Here is a 17,222-nt window from a genome sequence, read left to right as displayed (position 1 = left end):
ATCACCGGGGAGCTGGTTATAAACGCAGAGTCTCAGGCCCCGCCCTGGAGGCCCTGGTTCAGAACCTGCATTTCAGCAAGAGCTCAAGTGATTCAGGCAGGTCACTGCACTGCTTAAAGTCACCCCCCTGGTTTGGGGATGTGGGAGTGGCTGGTGGCCAGGAACAATCAGTTTCGGGTTTAAACGTGGGATTTTCCACCCTTGCGGCCGGGTAACATTGTATCAAGAACAGGAAATACTGGCTGCTTCTGTTCTTCCTTCGTCCCAGGACAAATGCCAGTCATCAATTGCTGCCTGCTTCCGTGCAGACCCCAGGGATGGCCCCATCATGCCTCTAAACACAAGATGCCTGTGCCTACATTGTGTGCATTTGAGCTGGCAGATGCTCACTTGTAACTTTTGACAGATTGCTCACTTACAACTTTAAATTATAAAGATTGCTCACTTATAACTTTTGGCAGAAATATAAAACCCATGGATTATCAGAAAACAAATCCTATACCTGTCTTATATACAATCACTTATACCTATGCAATGCCACAGCCAGTAAGGAAAGAGGGAACTCAGCGTGGAGGTCAGAGCACAGGGAAATGACACCCTTGAAGGCTAAGCCCCGAAAGGTCACTCTGGGTGCTGGGGGTCCCGTGGACACATCTGTCCCTGGGCATCCCACCAAAGATGAAGGCTGAATATGGCCCTTGAGTTGGGCGTGGAAGGATGGGCCCAAGAGGCCAGAGGACACACAGCACAGGGAGACAGAAAGTCCTTCCAGACAGAGAACAAAGCCACCAGCTCTTGTGCGGAAAGGTGAACTGTGACCTCAGTAGGCGGTGCTCATCTGTCACAGGTGTTTGTTTGAGTTTGACAATGTGGGAAAACAGTAGCTGTGTTATTTCTTTGGTTCCCAAGCATACCTGAACAATTATTTTTTAAGCCTGTAAGAGCTAAGTTTAACACAGAAATGACAATACCGATAAAACCATGTGACTTTGACGATCGTGGAAATGGGTCAGTGGGTGAATTTAAGTTCTGCTTCCTTATTTAAACCACACTTTAGTTGGATGCTTCAGTCCCCTGTGTACTTTATTGAGAGAGGCAAAGATCCGGTTCTGAATCTGTGCTTGCATGGCTCTGGGCAAACTGGAGGACGCGATTGAAAGATGCAGTTGTTCCAGTTCATGGTGGCTCGATTGAACAACGATGGACCTGGACCTGGACCGTGCGGGTACCTGCAGGCCCTATGAGTGGGCCTTGGGAAAATGGAACAAAGCAATCTCATGCTGCATCAGATTGGATTGCGCTCAGTGCCAAGTGCTGTATAGACAGAAGCTAGCGGTGTGTGCAGGGCAGCGTGGCGTGCTGGGAAGGAGCTACCATGCTGTCTTGAGATGTTGCCGGCAGAGCCTCAGTAGCTTCAGACCCTGGCACTGCCACACCAGAGAGTCACTGCGGGGAGCTCTGCGGCTCTCCGTGGTTGGGGTTTTCCTGGCTCAAATGGAGATGACAGTTGTGTTTCAGGGAGGGCCTGGCACTGAAAATGCTTGGTATGGGTGGAAGTTGTTCCTTCTACCCGCACATGGTCTTCAGTATTGTGCTAGTGCATCTCACAAGACATTTGCTAAAACTGAATTGTATAACTTGCTTTGTGTTCAATGAGGAGTGAGCAGCCACACTGGAGAAAGATTTCAGCCGTGACTACTGTGTGTCACACATGAAATCGTGGCTTAAGGCTGTAGGACTCCATTACACTCTTCCATGCACACGCTACGTTTTCGCATGTATCACGTCATTAGATGTGATAACAGCTCAGCATTTTTACATTCTCCAAGCTATCGTTATGTGCAAGGCATATTAGCTCCTCCTGGCCCAAAGCCAATATCAGTGTCAGTATGGCCTGAGGGGTGCCTGAGAATTTAAACCATGACACTTGAAGCAGGTCTAGGAGAACCACCCTGCAGGGATGGGCTGCAGGTGCAGCCACTCCTGGATTTGCAGGCTCATTCCACAGTGGGTACCGTTGTGCCTCCCTCCTGGGTTCATCTCTTGAATCAGTTCTCTCTTCTGCATGGGTATCTGGGTATCCCTTGCAGAGCACACACCTTTTTTTATTTTTTGACAGGATTTCAGATGTGCAGAAGAGGAGCACAAAAATCTCAAGATACCCTTCACCCAGAGTCCCCAAAATTAATATTTACCATATTTCTTGCATATCTTTATCTCTCTCTCTTTCTCTCTCTCTCTCTCTCTCTCTCTCTCTCACACACACACACACACACACACACACACACAGAGGAAGTTGCAGACAAGATGTGCCTTTACTATTAAATACTGCTGTGTGCATTTCCTGAAAACAAAGGGATTCTCTTCTTTAACCACAGTACAATTAGCAAAACCAAGGATATGGCATTGACCCAATTCTATTAGCTACAGACCTCATTCAGATTTCTTCAATTGTCCTAAGACTGTTCGAGCCAAAAGAAGATCCCAGATCATGCCTGGCATTCAGTTGTCACATCTCTTTAGTCTCCATTAAGCAGAAAATCTTGAGTCTTTGTCTTTCATGACATTGATGTTTATTTTGTACAATGTCTCACCATTTCAGGTTGTCTGAATTGTCCTTGTGGTCAGATTCACGTCAAGACTTGGGGCAAGAACACCAGGATGTAATGTCCTGATCACATATATCAATCACGGGGCCTGTGGTGTTGATTTAACCTGCTGCTGGTTGTAATACTTTGGTTATAGTTTTTGTGCTGTAAAGTCACTATTTCACCTTATGTGGTAAGTTACAAGCATCTTACTAGGAGATCTTTATTTAATTTTCCAAAGATTTAACGTGGAGTGAGGAACTCGATCGATGTTGAGTTCCGCTGAGAATCCAGGCCAGCAAATCCCAGTAGAGTGCAGACCCGGGCTGTGGGGAAGGCACAGGAGAAGACCTTTGAGGGGCCTTCAGGCTGGAAGGAACTTCAGCTACTCAGCAGGTCTGCCCCCTTTTTGGCAGAAAGAGAAACTGGGATCTAGAGGGGCGTGCCTAGGGTACGAGGCAGAGAAGGGCACAGATGGCCACCTTCACCCTCTTGTGCCCAGGGATGATACAGGTTCCTCACATCATGGTGAGTAAGAGAGGACATGCACCCTTCTGCTCACCAAGGGAACAAATGCAAACTAGACAGCTCGTGGGCATCTTAGACAGGGCTTTCACCTTTTTCTTTTCCTCCCCCTCCTGATCATCCTCTGGTTCCTATTATTACTTAAGAAAAAAAAACCTGTCTGTCTGTCCGACTGTCTTGCTATCTCTATCTGTGTATCCTTCTCCATAGCTAACCCTTTTTTATTTCTAGTAAGAATATTTCTATACATCTGCGTCTATATCCACATTCCAATCTCTCTTTCTCTTGGTTTTCTTACCTTTCAATGTTAATTGCTAAATGGGAATAGAGTGAACAACAATAAGAGCAAAAATATAATTTGCTTTACCTTCGCAATAACATTCATAAAATATTACTGGGAAAACATTAAAAACGGGATGCTTGTTTGAAAGTAACAGGCAGGAAACACGAAGAAGCTAGAAAAATTCTCTTCAGAAGCCCCGTCTGGCCCACTGAGGGTCACCTTTCTAGAGGTCATCCCTGTCCCTACAGTGGCATCTTGTATAGTGTAGGGCACTGGCTGGGTGCCAATCCAGAGTGGAGTGTTGTCCGATGCAGACACCCTTGGCTCATGACCTCAGGCTTGCCTCAGAACCCTGGCTTTATGACCCACCTGTGTGCTATGGTCCAAATGTGTGTCTCCCTCAAATTTGAATGTTGAAATTCTCACCCACAATGTGATGCTATCAAGAGGTGACGTCTTCGGGAGGTGAGTGGTTCATGAGGTGGAACCCTCATGCATGGGAATAGTGCCCTTATAAAAGAGCCCCATGGCCGGGCACATTGGCTCACGCCTGTAATCCTAGCACTTTGGGAGGCCAATGTGGGCGGATCACCTGAGGTCAGGAGTTTTAGACCAGCCTGACCAACATGATGAAACCCCGTCTCTACTAAAAATCCAGAAATGAGCCGGGCATGGTGGCAGGCGCCTGTAATCTCAGCTACTTGGGAGGCAGAGGCAGGAAAATCGCTTGAACCCAGGAGGCAGAGGTTGCAGTGAGTGGAGACTGTGCCATTGCACTCCAACCAGGGCAGTAAGACTGAAACTCCATCTCAAAAAATTAAATAAAAATAAAATAATAAAAAAGTCCCCAGAGAGGCCCCTTGCCCCTTCCAGCATATGCGGACTCTCGAGAAGGTGCCATCTATGAATCAGGAAGTGACTTCACCAGACACTGAAGTGGCCAGGGCCTTGATCTTGGACACCTCAGCCGCCAGAAATGTCAGAGATAAATGTCTGTTGTGCGTGGGCTGCCCAGTGGATGATATTTTGTTACAGCAGCCCAGGTGGACAAAGACACCAAGTTTCCTTGTCGTGAGATCTGAATGAATAATTCATTGTGTGTCATTTGACACTGCAGTGGCTGTTCTGACCCTCCACCAGCCACAGTCTCCTCACTGGATTAAATTCTTTCTCCTGTATGTGCTGAGATGTTTCTGCTCCCCAGTTGTGTCTTGACCAACAGTCTTCACGAAGTCTTTCTTTTCAAGCTTACTCTGTCATGGTTTTGGTGTCTGGTCATGCCTGGAAATGGAATAGAAAGACCTAGGATTCTCCCTTCCCCCTAAGGGAAATCCTTGCTTCGCTGAAAATGGGTGAAGCTGTGGACCGAAAAAATATGTGTTCCTTCTTTATCTGGCTTCTCTTGCACTCAGCTTCTCTGTTCAGTCCCTGCATTATTCATTTTTGGTGTACTTCCAGTGATGTCTTATTTCACAATCAGCAGTAATACTGATCATAGAAACTTTTGTTATGTGCTGCTTTTTCTGTAATAAATCTCTATTTCAAGCAATACTCCAGTGACTAGCTAACAGGCTGTTTCACAGCTATGTAGGATAATTGAGGCCCACTATTACTTTGAGGTTTAATTTCTGAACCTAATTGTGTGTATGCATGCGTGCAGGTGCGTGCGTGTGTGTGTGTGTGTGTATGTGTGTTTGGGGGAGTTTGTGCACCCATGTGTGTGAAACCAGAATCATACAGGCGACAAGTGAATCGGTCGGCGTCTTTGAGTGGTGGGCTTGAAGGCACACAGCCTTCCTGGTTGACCTTAGACTGGTAAATTCAGTTCTTTGGGGCCTGTTAAATTTCAGGTAAGGTCACTGCCATCTAAGGAGATCTGTTTTGCTTGAATATTCTGACTCTCAGTCCGCAGACATAGTGTGTGTGTGAGTGTGAGTGTGCACCAAGATGGGGAGGATAATCAGGCTCCAGCTCCGTTTTTCTGACCCTTTTATGGCTGTCTTTCCTCTGTGCCTGGGCTTCGTTCTCATGCTCCTTCCCTCGTTGTTGCAGGATGGCGGCAGCATCAGCAGCTGCAGAAACTCTTGTTAATTTCCTGGCTCCGGGGAGTGTCATTTCTCCAACTTGGAATAAAAGCCCATCCTCTACCTGATTGCGCCACTCACATCAAGGGTTGTGTTAGGTAGTGTTAGTGTTGCCTAACACTAGCAACTGTTGCTAAGGCACTGCTAGGAACCGATTGGCTGAAGCCTGAGTGTCTGAACCAGTCATTGGCAAGGGGACGGGGCTTACCCCATCCCTGGAACTATAAATGTCTCAGCCCCTTGAGATCACCTGGGAGTGGAAGAAAGTTGAAAAAAGAAACCAGAGTTAGCTTAGGATGTAGGAGATGGTGTGGATGCTGGGACAGTGACCATTGCTGTCTACTGTAATCCCATTTTGGTGATGAGCAGGGTGAGGCTCAGGAGGATTAAATTTGCCTAAAGTTGCAGCTGGCCAGTCAAGCACTGGAAACCAGGTGTATTTTGGCTCCAAAGTCTTGTGGGTTTTCTGTGAACCCACAACTACTCCCTATAGATTGGGGACAGCTCTGCCAAGCAGTTTTGTAGACTACCAGTTACTCAGCCAGCCTGGGAATTGCTGCATTATTGACAATAGCCAAAAGGTGGAAGCAACCCACGTGTCCATCAATGAATGAATGAAGAAAGAAAATGGTGCATGCAAGTAATGGAGGATTATTCAGCTTTAACAAGGAATGAAGGGTGGACACCTGCTACAACATGGATGAAACTTGGGGACGTTCTGCAAAAGAGCCAGTCACCAAAGACAAACACTGTATGATTCCACTTTGATGAAGCACCTACAGTAGGCAGAATCATAGAGACAGAAAGTAGAAGGCACCGGAGGCAGTGGCTCACACCTGTAATCCCAGCACTTTGGGAGGCTGAGGCAGGTGGATCACCTGTGGTCAGAAGTTCGAGACCAGCCAGGCCAACATGATGAAACCTCGTCTCTACTAAAAATACAGAAATTAGCTGGGCGTGGTGGCATGTGCCAGTCATCCCAGTTACTTAGGAGGCTGAGAAAGGAGAACCGTCTGAACCCAGGAAGCAGAGGCTGCAGTGAGCCAAGATCGTGCCATTGCACTCCAGCCTGGGCAACAAGAGTAAAACTTCATCTCAAAAAAAAAAAAAAGAAAAAGAAAAGAAAAAGATAGCAGAAGGGTGATTGCCAGGGACTTATGAGGTGGAGATGGGGAGTTATTGTTTAGTGGGGACAGCGTTTCAGCTTAGGAAGATGAAAAAGTTCTGGAGGTGGATGGTGGTGATGGTTGTACGATAGTATGAATATAGTTAACACCACAGAACTATACACTTAAAAATGGTTATGATGGTAAATTTTATGTTATGTATATTTTACTACAATTTTAAAAAAACAGTTTTTTAAAAAGTTGTGTTCCAGAGAAAGTGGGCATTTTAACCTCTGCGTGGAGGGGTTTGGCTACAATGTTCAAAACATCTGTCATGACTCTGGAGCCTCCAAAGCCTCCTAACTTCACTGGCCAGTGATGTCCGCTGCCTCTTCCTCTCTTGCATGTCATCTGGAAAAGTGAGTGGGGATATGTGGAAATGCTTCTCAATGTTCTTCCTGACAGCAATATTTGGCCCGACACTAGAATTCTTCTCCACTGTACACTGACCCCTGTTGTGTGTCTGTTATCACCACGTTACATGTCTACATTTTTAGCAATGTGTGACCTTGCACGTTTCCTGCCACCCTCCGCCCCTGACATGAGTAGTCTTGCGTCTTTCTCCCCAGCCAGACAGCATGCATGGGCCAGAGTCATGTGCTCAGGGAAAAGGTGGGTTGTATCGGCTCCACAACAAGTCAGAGTGCAGTGGGCCCATGTTTTGTAAAACATATGTCTGGCAAATGACTCCCTGTGGGTTGCAGAAATCCAGATGGGGGAAGTTTTCTAAGTGTGATGTCAGAATGTTACATCTGCTGATCCCACGGGTGCATGGGGCCAATAAGAAGACGTGACTTGGTTTGTCCGAGAAAGTTGCACGGCATGGAGATCTGGGGGGCACATTCGAATCTGGAAGACAAAGGCCACAATGTTCACAGCCCTCTTTGGGCTTGGGTATTGTTAGAGCTGGGAGAAGTCTTAACATTGCCTAAAAGAGCTCCCAATTTTATGCATAAGGAAACTGAGGCATGGGGTGGTGGGTAAGGTGAGTTGCTCAAGGCTGTCTAAGGCTGGAACTTGAACCTGGGGCTCTGTAGTCTCAGCACAGCACCCTCAGCCACATCACGCTGGACAAAGGCAGAGATTAAGGTTCTGGGTGTAACATCAGACTGCCTGGAGGGCTAAGGCTCTGTTCCATCTGCTGAAAAGCTGTGCCACCCTGAGCCTCAGTTTCCTCGTCTGAAAGCAGGGATTACAACAGGGCTTGTAGGTAGGGGTGTGTGTGCTTGGGGGTGCTAAGTCATAGTGAAGATGATGAGTGTGAACAGATGATGGACAGCAGCACGTGCCCAACACCGTGCTCAGCATTTCATGTCCACATTCTCCCTCTGCCCACTCAGCCTCCATGCAGCCTCACAACATGGGTACCACTATCCTATCCTCTCCCATTTAATAATGAGGCGGCCAAGTCTACTTATGAAAAGAAACAAGGCGGTGCCTGTTGCATACAAAGATCCCAAACCCTAAACCTCTTTTACACATAGCTGGGAAGAAAGGCGTTTACTTTCCCTGGCCTTGGGCCAGTGGGTTGTTTAGAAACCGTCAGGGGAGCAGGAAGATGCAGGCCACAGCACTGAGACGGCCTTCCCGGGTCCTTGAGAAACAGGTATTTCATGCTGTGTTGGCACACAAGAGCCCGCCAGCAATCCCTGTGCTTGTCTGCCTGGACTGTTGGGTAATTTTCCAAATTGGCTTTTACTGGCAGGGGAGGTGGGCAGATGTAGGTGGTGGAATATTCCAGTAGGTCACAGGTTCACATCCAGCCTGGTGGTTGGTGACTTCTGGGGTCATCTGCCCTCTGAGAAGCTGTTTGCTTATACTGATTGGGAACCTGGATCAATGCACTCAGCGAAGCCTGTTAACCTACTTGATTGCAGGCCTGTGCTACCTGCTGAAGACACAGTGGTGAACAAGACTGATAGAAATCATGTATTCACGAAAGCTTGAATCCAGTCAAAAAGAGAGATGATCATCCAAGCTTTAACAAACACTGAGGGTGCCCAAGTTACCCCTCCTCCTGTTTAGTTTCTCATGGTTGACAAGTCAATAAATAAGCAATTTACAAAATACGTACGTATATCTCAAGATGAGGATGGAAGCCTCATTCATGAGTGGGGTTACTGACGCGTCCAACGTAAGGCCTCTGGGAAGGACAGCGTTCTGGGATAGCCCATGCTTCCCTTGTTTTCTCCCTGTCTCTGCCAGAACTGAAGGTGGCTGGACCCTCATCAGGAAGGATAGACATAGCTTACCTGTCCAGGTGCAGGCTGAGGTGCTGAACATTGAGTGAAGATGGGAACTGCTCCAAGAAGAGGCAGAAAACAGAACTCGCCTCTAGGACGCTGAGTCAAGTTATCATGCACTTGTGTCAGACGTCACTGCTCAAAATAGCTGCATGAGAGGCTGCAGTGAGCCAAGGTTGTGCCACTGCACTTCAGCCTGGGCGACAGAGCAAGACTCCATCTCAAAAAATAAAAAAAAAATTAATAAAAAACCAAAATAGCTGTACGACTCCTCCTCCTTTTTACTTGGGGGAGAGAGAGTTTGAGGAGGAGAGAGGAGAGATGGGCAGGAAGGACGGGTTCTCACCACGCTTTCCCACTGGGGAGAGAACAGGTACGTGTCCTCCCCTTGGGGAAAATACAGGGCAAATACAGGGCGCCAAGACAGCGAATTTCAGGGACTCCTTCTTGTCTTCAAGGAAGAGACCATGGATTCCAGATCCAGAGGACAGGTAGATGTCGGCCTGGCAAAGGTGGGGCTGGGAAGGAGGTTTTAGCCGGCGATCACTGCAGATTAAAGTCCCCAAGGAGAAAGAAAATATGGTCGGCCTAAGAACCGAAAGAAGTTTGGAGTGTTCAGCCTAAAATGAGACATTTTATGTAAAGTAGTGGGCGTGATTCCTGCTGCATCATATGTGCCTGATGGCTTATGGTTATTTTGCAGAAGTTTACTTCTTACTGGGTGGAGACACTTGGCATTTGTAAATGAGAATACTAATTTGAAGGAAGATAAGAAAAAGAACAAAACCTCCTAGCATAAACAGGTATCCCTGTATTAAACATCTCTCAGTGGATTCCTAAGAGCTGAGAGTCCATGGGGTGGGGGTGTGGGAGAGGAAGGCTGGAGAGGAAAGCAGGTGCCAGTCTTGGGGATGTTTGCACCTTCTCTTGAGGGCAATGGAGAGTCATTTAAGAAGGAGCTGGTTGTAATCAGGTGTGGGTTGGAGGACATCACAGCTTGCAGGGCGACCAGCTGGGAGCAGCCATCAGCATCCAGGTAGGGAATGCAGAAGCAGGGTCGTGGTGATAAGGTGCTGCCGGGATCCAAGAGACATTTGGGGAGTGTGATTGACAGGTCCCTGTGCTGATTGGATGGAAGGTAGAAAGAAGGATGAGTTGGAAATGATTCCTGGGGACTGCCAGGCAGGAGAGGGGTGAGAAGGAGGGATGAGATGGTGCTGGGAGTCCAGGCAGGGACATCAAGCTGCTCAGGACTCGGGAGAGAGCAGCAGGCTGGGGAGAGAGGCGGTGATGAGTTTGGTGGTTTAGGATAAGATTCTCAGGGAAGGAGGAGCGTGAGAAGGCCTGGAGTAGAACCTTAGGAAACCAGTGTATGAAGAGCGAACAGGGGATGGGAGGAGGCTGTTTCCTGGACAGAAGTCTCCATGGATCAGAGCCCTCAGCTGGAGGGGACAGAGGGCTCAGCTTGGATGCTCATGTGACCTCAGTCAGTGGATACTGTATTAAGTGCCAATTGTATGCAGAACCCAGAACTAGGAGCTTTGTGAGCCCTAAGGAGGTGTAAGACACAGAACCTGGAGGCTTTGTTATTTAATGCTTTTATTTCTCACATACCCCACTTGAGATATTCCTTCCAGAACTTTCTGTGCCCCTCAAAAATGGGGATGTGAGCAGCCTGGGTCTGTGGTCCCTGAATTTGGCTGATCTCAGGACCAGATCAAGAAGTGAAAAGAGGTGGATGCTGGGACCCTTCCCTAAGCAGAGACTAATTCTATATGGGCATTACCTGAGAATCTCTTGAAAGAGTACCCATTTCCTGTTGCCGCTGTAACAAATTGTCACAAAGGCAGGTGCTTAAATTAACACAAATGTATTTTCTCATAGTGATGCAAGTTAGAAGTCCAAACTGAGACTTACGGGGCTCAAGTCAAGGGGTCTGCAGTGCTCGTTCCTTCTGCAGGCTCTAGGGGAGGACCCATCTTTGTCCCTTCAGCCTCCAGAGGCTGTCCACGCCCCTTGGCTTGCGGCTCCGCCACTCCAGTCTCTGCTTGTGTCACCCCCTCACCGTCTCCTGTCTGACCTTCCCACATCCCTTTCACAGGGGACCCCTTGTGAGTATAATCTAGGATAAGCTTCACATCACAAGGTCCTTAATCCTGTCTGCAAAGTCCCTTCACCAGGTAAGGTCACATTCACAGGTTCCAGGGATTAGGACGTGGACATCGTTTGGGGGCCGTTACTTTGTTTATGTCACGGGGGAAAGACATGCGTCTCTAGGCTGTCCTGCATCATGGTTATAAGCACTAACCAGCCAGGTTCCCCCACGCCCTGGCCACTGCTGAGCCCACCCTGCACCCTGGCTGCCCGCCACACCACCGGAGAGCACCTCTGCTCCACTGGGGCCACTCAGATCTTCCTTCCTAGATCTTCTCTTCGTGCCTAGTGCAATGCTCCTTAAACCTTACGGCCTGGGAGATCCTGTTAAAATCTAGCTCCAGCTCTGCAGTCTGGGGTGGCGTCTGATACTGCATTTCTAGAGACTTCTGGGGATACAGATGGTGCTAGTCGTGGATCACATTTTGAAAGGCGAGGCTCGAAGGGGCATATTTCATTGAGTTTCCATTCACTGCGGACCCCTTTGCCTAGAAGAGAGCTTAGCACATAGTAAGTGCTTGACGAATGCTCGTGAATGAATGTTGTCTCCACGGTAACACTCTGTTTCTCAGGAGGAGGATCTCAGCATCTTTTTCCAAGTCTTGTCAACAGGCCCTTGGCTAACTCTGGAGCTGTGAACAGAGATGAACAAGCCACAGAAGGCACCACACTGGCTTGATGAATAACAGACCAGACAGGCAGGCAGACAGACACTGGCCCCCTTTTCCCCTGTAACACGCTACCTCTATTATTTATATGCTATTTGACTTGCTTATGTGTAACTCAAAACCTTAGGTTACCACACCAACCCCACTGCACCCCCGTTAAATTAGGGCCAATTGGGCTGAAGCAGCCCCTCTGAGCCCTCCCCATTGTCTGCATGCGTTGCTGACTACTGTTAGGTCTCCGAAAGCTTACTGGGAATGGGTCCCAGCCCCACCCGGGCTTGGGAGCCGGCCACAGACTCACTGCAGGTTCTGTTTATTATTGTAGAGAAGCACTTTTCCAGGGGGTTGAAATACTTGTTAAAATTAAGGTGAAAAATGTAAACCACAGCCAGGTCCTGTCACCTGACGCTTCCAAAGCCTCTTGTTTCTCCAGGCACCCCCTTCTGCAGGTCTCAGCTCTGGTGAAGAAGAAGGCCAGGTGTCCAGCAGACAGGGACAAGGAGTGTGCCCACATCTCTGGGGCAGGCACAGCTGTCCTAGGAAGTGGAGGCACCTGCTGAGCTTGTACAAAAAAGGCTGCTTGGGAAGGCTGAAGAAATCCAGTTGCGTGAGTTTGACAAATGATTAGAGGAGAAAGAAAAAGAGCCCGCAAAACCCACGGGCATTTGAGGGACCAACCATCTGCTTGGAGTCAACTCTATCTCATAACGAATGAAGTAAATACTCCACCCCAGCCTGAGGACCCTCAGCATCTTGGCATCTTGGGGTCTGCATTACATCAAAGGGAAAGGATGAAGCATTCTGACAGCTTTAAATACCAACGGCAGCGCCTATTCAAGGAAAACCACAGAGGGGCTGCCTCCCCTACCCAGAACGCCAGTTCTGTTTCCTAGGAATTACTACTTATAAGCAGCTTTTTATTTCCTGCAGGCACTCTCCCTCACTTTTTTTTAAAGATGGGAAAGGAGGGCGATTTAGGGAGACTTAGCCTTAAAACCTCCTTAAAATGGCGCTGGCTGCAGCGGGAGGATGGAGCTGGAAGTGCCCTGTGCTGTGGGGCGGGGACTGTCACCTCGGGGCTCTGCAGGAAGCCGCATTCTCCCAACTAGGTCCAAAGAGGTCTCAGGCACCTTAAGAGAGGCCCTTCCCAACTTCCTCCAGAGATTAGATTAGTAAATGGGGAAAATAGTAGATTTTTATTAAACATTAATAAATCTGAACTTTTTCCAAAGCAGGTTCAAGCTCAGGATACATCTTTGACAGCTTTTAGCAGCCAGCTCAGTGCTGCAAGATGCCCTCCACACATATTTTTTAGGTGATGTGTCATTTCTGATATAGAAGATGGTGGAATGTGGATTTTAGGATCTGAGTTCAAAGCCCAGTTCTGCAGCTGTTTGCGGCGGAGTGATGTCAGGAAAACCCTAGTCTGTGGGACTCTGTCCATCTGCGAAGGTACCTTCCTTTTCACGGAGACGTTAGGAGGCTAAAATCAAGAGGGGACCCTACCAGTTCTCACAGGTGACGTGAGAAGGTGGTGATGGGATGCTTGGAGCTTTGATGGAGGAGGGGCTGTGATGAACCTCCCTCTGTCTCAGACTCTGTTGCTGTGCAGGGCGAGGGGGCACTGTGAGACATCCAGTCCTAGGGAGCTGTTTATGTTCAGGGCACTGAGATCATTAAAGCCCCATTGATCCCAGATTAGAAACAGGGTGATACATCTAAGAAGCAAAGACTTACAACTGCAAGTGGTACCTTTCCGCCTGGTGTTGTGCACGTATCAGAGATAAGATGATCTGTGGGAACTGCCAGTGGGGGCACCACTGTCAAGGATGCTGAAAGGACTCAGAGACCTGGTTGAGGTCCCAAGATGAAATACCATGGTGGGGGCATCTTCTCTGCCCCTTGAGCAAAGGAAGAAGGAATTAGCCCAAGTCTCCGAGCTTATGGGACTCATGATTCAAGACATACCTATTTATTCTGATGTGCACTGAAAAAGGAGTTATAGTGGGGATTTCTGCTGTTCAACGAGCTTCGGAAAAAAGTGTGGATGGACATCAGTCAGTTTTAAAAATTACCAGATGAAACTTCTACCTTGTAACTAATTTAAAATAGTATAGACAAAGGTACTTCTGGAGTGGGGGTCTCCGGGGCAGCTCACTAGAGCCAGGCGCTAGGCTGAGCACGGTCCGTTCCGTCTCTCTCAGTTCTCAGAGCCAGCCTGTAGGGAAGACATTGCCACTGTGCCCATTACACAGGTGTGAAAGCATGCACAGAATGATTTTTAAAAACCACACACCAAAAAGTGAGGAGAAATAGTGAGTTGGGGAGGAGGACGTTGAACCCAGACAGGCAGACGTCAGAGCCGGCGTGGTTCTACCTGGCTGTCAAATCAAGTCAGGGTGTGTGTGTGTGTGTATGTGTGCAGGCATGTGTGCAAAACACGTAATCAGTTCTGCCATTTTTTCATTTGCACAAACGTTTTGGAATCTATTAATCTGCTGCTCATTTTCGAAAATGCCATCAGCATCTTTCCTGTAACATGTAGAGGGCCCCCTCCTTTGGAAACTGCGGTGTATGGCTGGCAGGTGCAATTGTTTGACCATTTCTGAGTAGCGCTCATTTCTGCAGACTTCTGCCAGTTTGGAGCTGTCACAAGCAAGGCTGCCGGGGACCTCTTTGCCCCTTTATGTTTGGACACCAATGGTTGCTTTGCTGTAGGAAAGACGGTGAGATTTCGGGGTAGGATTCAGGCGCTGTTGGTGCTGGGCGGTGGCAGTAGCTCTGCTGGCTTGGTGCGAACTGTGCGTGGTTGGGGGGTGAACCGGGTGAATAACTGTGCGGCCTGCCAGGCCCTTGTGTGAGTCTAGGATAGATGAGGAACCCAGGAATTTAATTCCAGATGATTACCTTCCTCCTTCTGAAGGCGGAATCTTGCAGGAGAGCTGCCAGGGCTCTTCACAAATCGAAGGCAATTCAGAGGGTGGGTGGTCTCCTAATCACCAGGCAATTAGATGTGAGGAAGCATTTCCCCCGCAGACGTGCGCATTTATTCAGCTGCTTGGTGAGCTCAGCGCCGGCCTCCTCCTGTATCCCGACAGCGCAGGAAGCCGGGCCTCCGTGTCAGTGCCTGGGAACCGCCTGAGGATTTCTGGGCGACTAGGAGCCAGGGCCGCCACCGTTCCTGGGACGGGGAAGGGGAGGTTCACATTTCACTCCTGGAAGGAGAAAAATGGAAAATGTTCTACCAGGAGGCACGAATCACTCTGGCACTTGCTGTAATAGCTGCAGCGGGAAAGAATTCAGCCCATGACATCTGAGTGTACGAGAAATTCTCTTTATTATCAGTTTCTCCTCAATCCAATTGCAACTCTCGCCTGCCCAGCCCCATGCATCAGGGTTTTTGAGAGATTTAACTTTGGTCCTTTTACCCTTTTAGGGGGTTAGGCTGACATCCTCCAAAGTATGTTAAGGGTCTCAGGGGGTCTGAAGCCATCAGAAATATTTTGAGGAGGGGGTCTGGTGCTCCTTCCACCAGGGTCACTGTGGAGACACTGGCGGTGCATGGTCACATCTCCTGTGGGCAGGAGGTGTTGACGACACAGGTGCGTGGTGGGGGGGGGGGGGAGGGGGCGGCCAGGGCCTTTTAAGAGCTGCAGGAATGCCCGACCCACGCTCTAGGGCAGGAAGAGCAGCGGGAAGCCGTGGGAGGCCAACCAGCCATTTAGCTCCTCCCTGGGAGCCATTACCCAGCAGAGCTGCCAGATTCATAAATAAAAATACAGGATGCCCAATTAAATGTGCATTTTACATACGCAATTGTATTCATGTTCCTGTGGCTGCTGTAACACATCACCTCAAACTGGGGCTTTAAAACAACAGAAATTTATTATCGCAGTCTAGAGGCCAGAAAGCCAACGACAAGGTGTCAGGACGGGGCTCCCTCAGGAGGATCCAGGACCTTCCGGCCTCTTCCTGCTCCTGGGGGCTCCAGGCGTCCCTTGGTTCGTGGCTGCATCTCTCCAGCCTCTGCCTCCGCCCTCACGCGGGCTCCTCCCTGCGCGTCTCTCCTTCTCTGTCTTCATGTCATCGGTATGAGGACACCAGTCACTAGACTTAGGGCCCGCCCTGCTCCAGTATGACTTTGTCGTAACTAATTACCTCTGCAAAGAACCTATTTCCATACAGAGTCACCTTCTAAAGTTCTGGGTGGGCATGAACTTCTTGGTGGACGCTATTCAACCCATAATAACAATGAAAAAGTTTTTTTTACTTCTACAGGACCTATTCTATGCTAAAATAGTTCTTTTTTAATCTGAAATTCAAATATTACAAGAGACATACTTATACTAAAAATATTCATTTTTACCTGAGGTTCAAATATTGCATGAGACGTAGATATTAAAATTATTTGTTTATCTGAAATTCAAATATTGCATGGGATATACTTATACTAAAAAGGCATCCCTATTTTATCTGGTAACTCTCTTCCTGCGTCCCCCACCCCCCCCAACCCCGCGTCCATGTGTGTCCTGCCCCTGTGCGGTTCTACCTTCTTTCAGGCCTCCCTGTTTCCTTGGGAGAGAGAGAGAGCGCGCAGGTCACCCACCCCCGGGGCACTGAAAGTGTTAACTGCCCTCCCCCACCCCCACTGGCTACAGGCCCCCGTCCTGCGGGTGTGAGGAGAGTTTAGACTTTGGAAACTGAATAATGCTGCTCTCCCCTTCCTGCATGGGGGTAGGGAAAGGAAATGCTTTAGTGAGATTGCAAAGCAGGAAAAAAAAAAAGGTCAATCACTAACCCTTTTCTCTGTATCTATTAGGGATTGTTGGTGAGACTGCAGCCACTGCTCCCAGGCCCGAGAACAGGGGCAGCACCAAAGCTGGTCAGTGTGTTTCCTCCTTACAGATAAGTGAGGTGGGGAAGAGGAGAGAACTTGATGATCTTGCTTATTAATTCAGCAAAATGTATTAAGGTTGGGTGTGTGGGGATTGTGCAGTGAGCAGACAGGGAATCCACAGACTGTGACCCAGATCCTTGTTTGGGGCAGAGAGACCCGGACACAGGCACGTAGCACACAGTATCGGATGGGGTTGCGGCTCCTGTACCCGATTCTGTGCAGAGCCCTGCACAGGACAGTTCTCACAACAGCCCAGCAGCCTCAGTGAATGTCCTGTGGACACCCGAGGGATGCTGACAGGTAAACCAGGGTCCTCAAGGTCACGCAGTTGGTAAATGAGGGAGTGGAAGTGACTGACTCCCCTTGGCCTGACTCAGAGCCCAAAAACGGGGAAACCCAAACTTCTGAGGCTGTTCCTTCACTTGGATGTGCATGTATTTCTTCCTTCCTTGAGTAATGATTGGATTTTACTATGGGCTAGAGGCTGAGAGAGGCTCAAGGCCACACACGGCAATGTCACACGTGGCTCCAGACTCAACGGATAATACGACCGTCCTATTGCATTTCTAGAAATTCAGGGTAAAAAAAATAATAATGTGCGTACCCAGGGAGAA

The 17,222-nt window shown here is 48.6% G+C and overlaps 2 long non-coding RNA genes across 2 annotated transcripts; one reads left to right on the top strand and one right to left on the bottom strand.

The window, feature by feature from the left end:
- Window positions 1–2,401: 2,401 nt before the first annotated feature.
- Window positions 2,402–3,675, bottom strand: LOC116470299 (uncharacterized). Its single transcript, XR_004248569.1, has 2 exons — window positions 3,481–3,675; window positions 2,402–2,721 (listed from the first exon to the last, which is right to left on the bottom strand). It is a non-coding gene; the product is annotated as an uncharacterized LOC116470299 (long non-coding RNA).
- A 129-nt stretch (window positions 3,676–3,804) lies between these two features.
- Window positions 3,805–16,593, top strand: LOC116470300 (uncharacterized). The gene is made up of 3 exons (XR_004248570.2): window positions 3,805–3,861; window positions 9,593–9,692; window positions 16,531–16,593. It is a non-coding gene; the product is annotated as an uncharacterized LOC116470300 (long non-coding RNA).
- Window positions 16,594–17,222: the final 629 nt, after the last annotated feature.

Source organism: Hylobates moloch, unplaced genomic scaffold (genome assembly GCF_009828535.3).
Source record: "Hylobates moloch isolate HMO894 unplaced genomic scaffold, HMol_V3 SCAFFOLD_6, whole genome shotgun sequence".
NCBI classification, from domain to species: domain Eukaryota; kingdom Metazoa; phylum Chordata; class Mammalia; order Primates; family Hylobatidae; genus Hylobates; species Hylobates moloch.
Note: the sequence above shows the minus strand (reverse complement) of the source record. Positions and strands in the feature narration are given on the sequence as shown.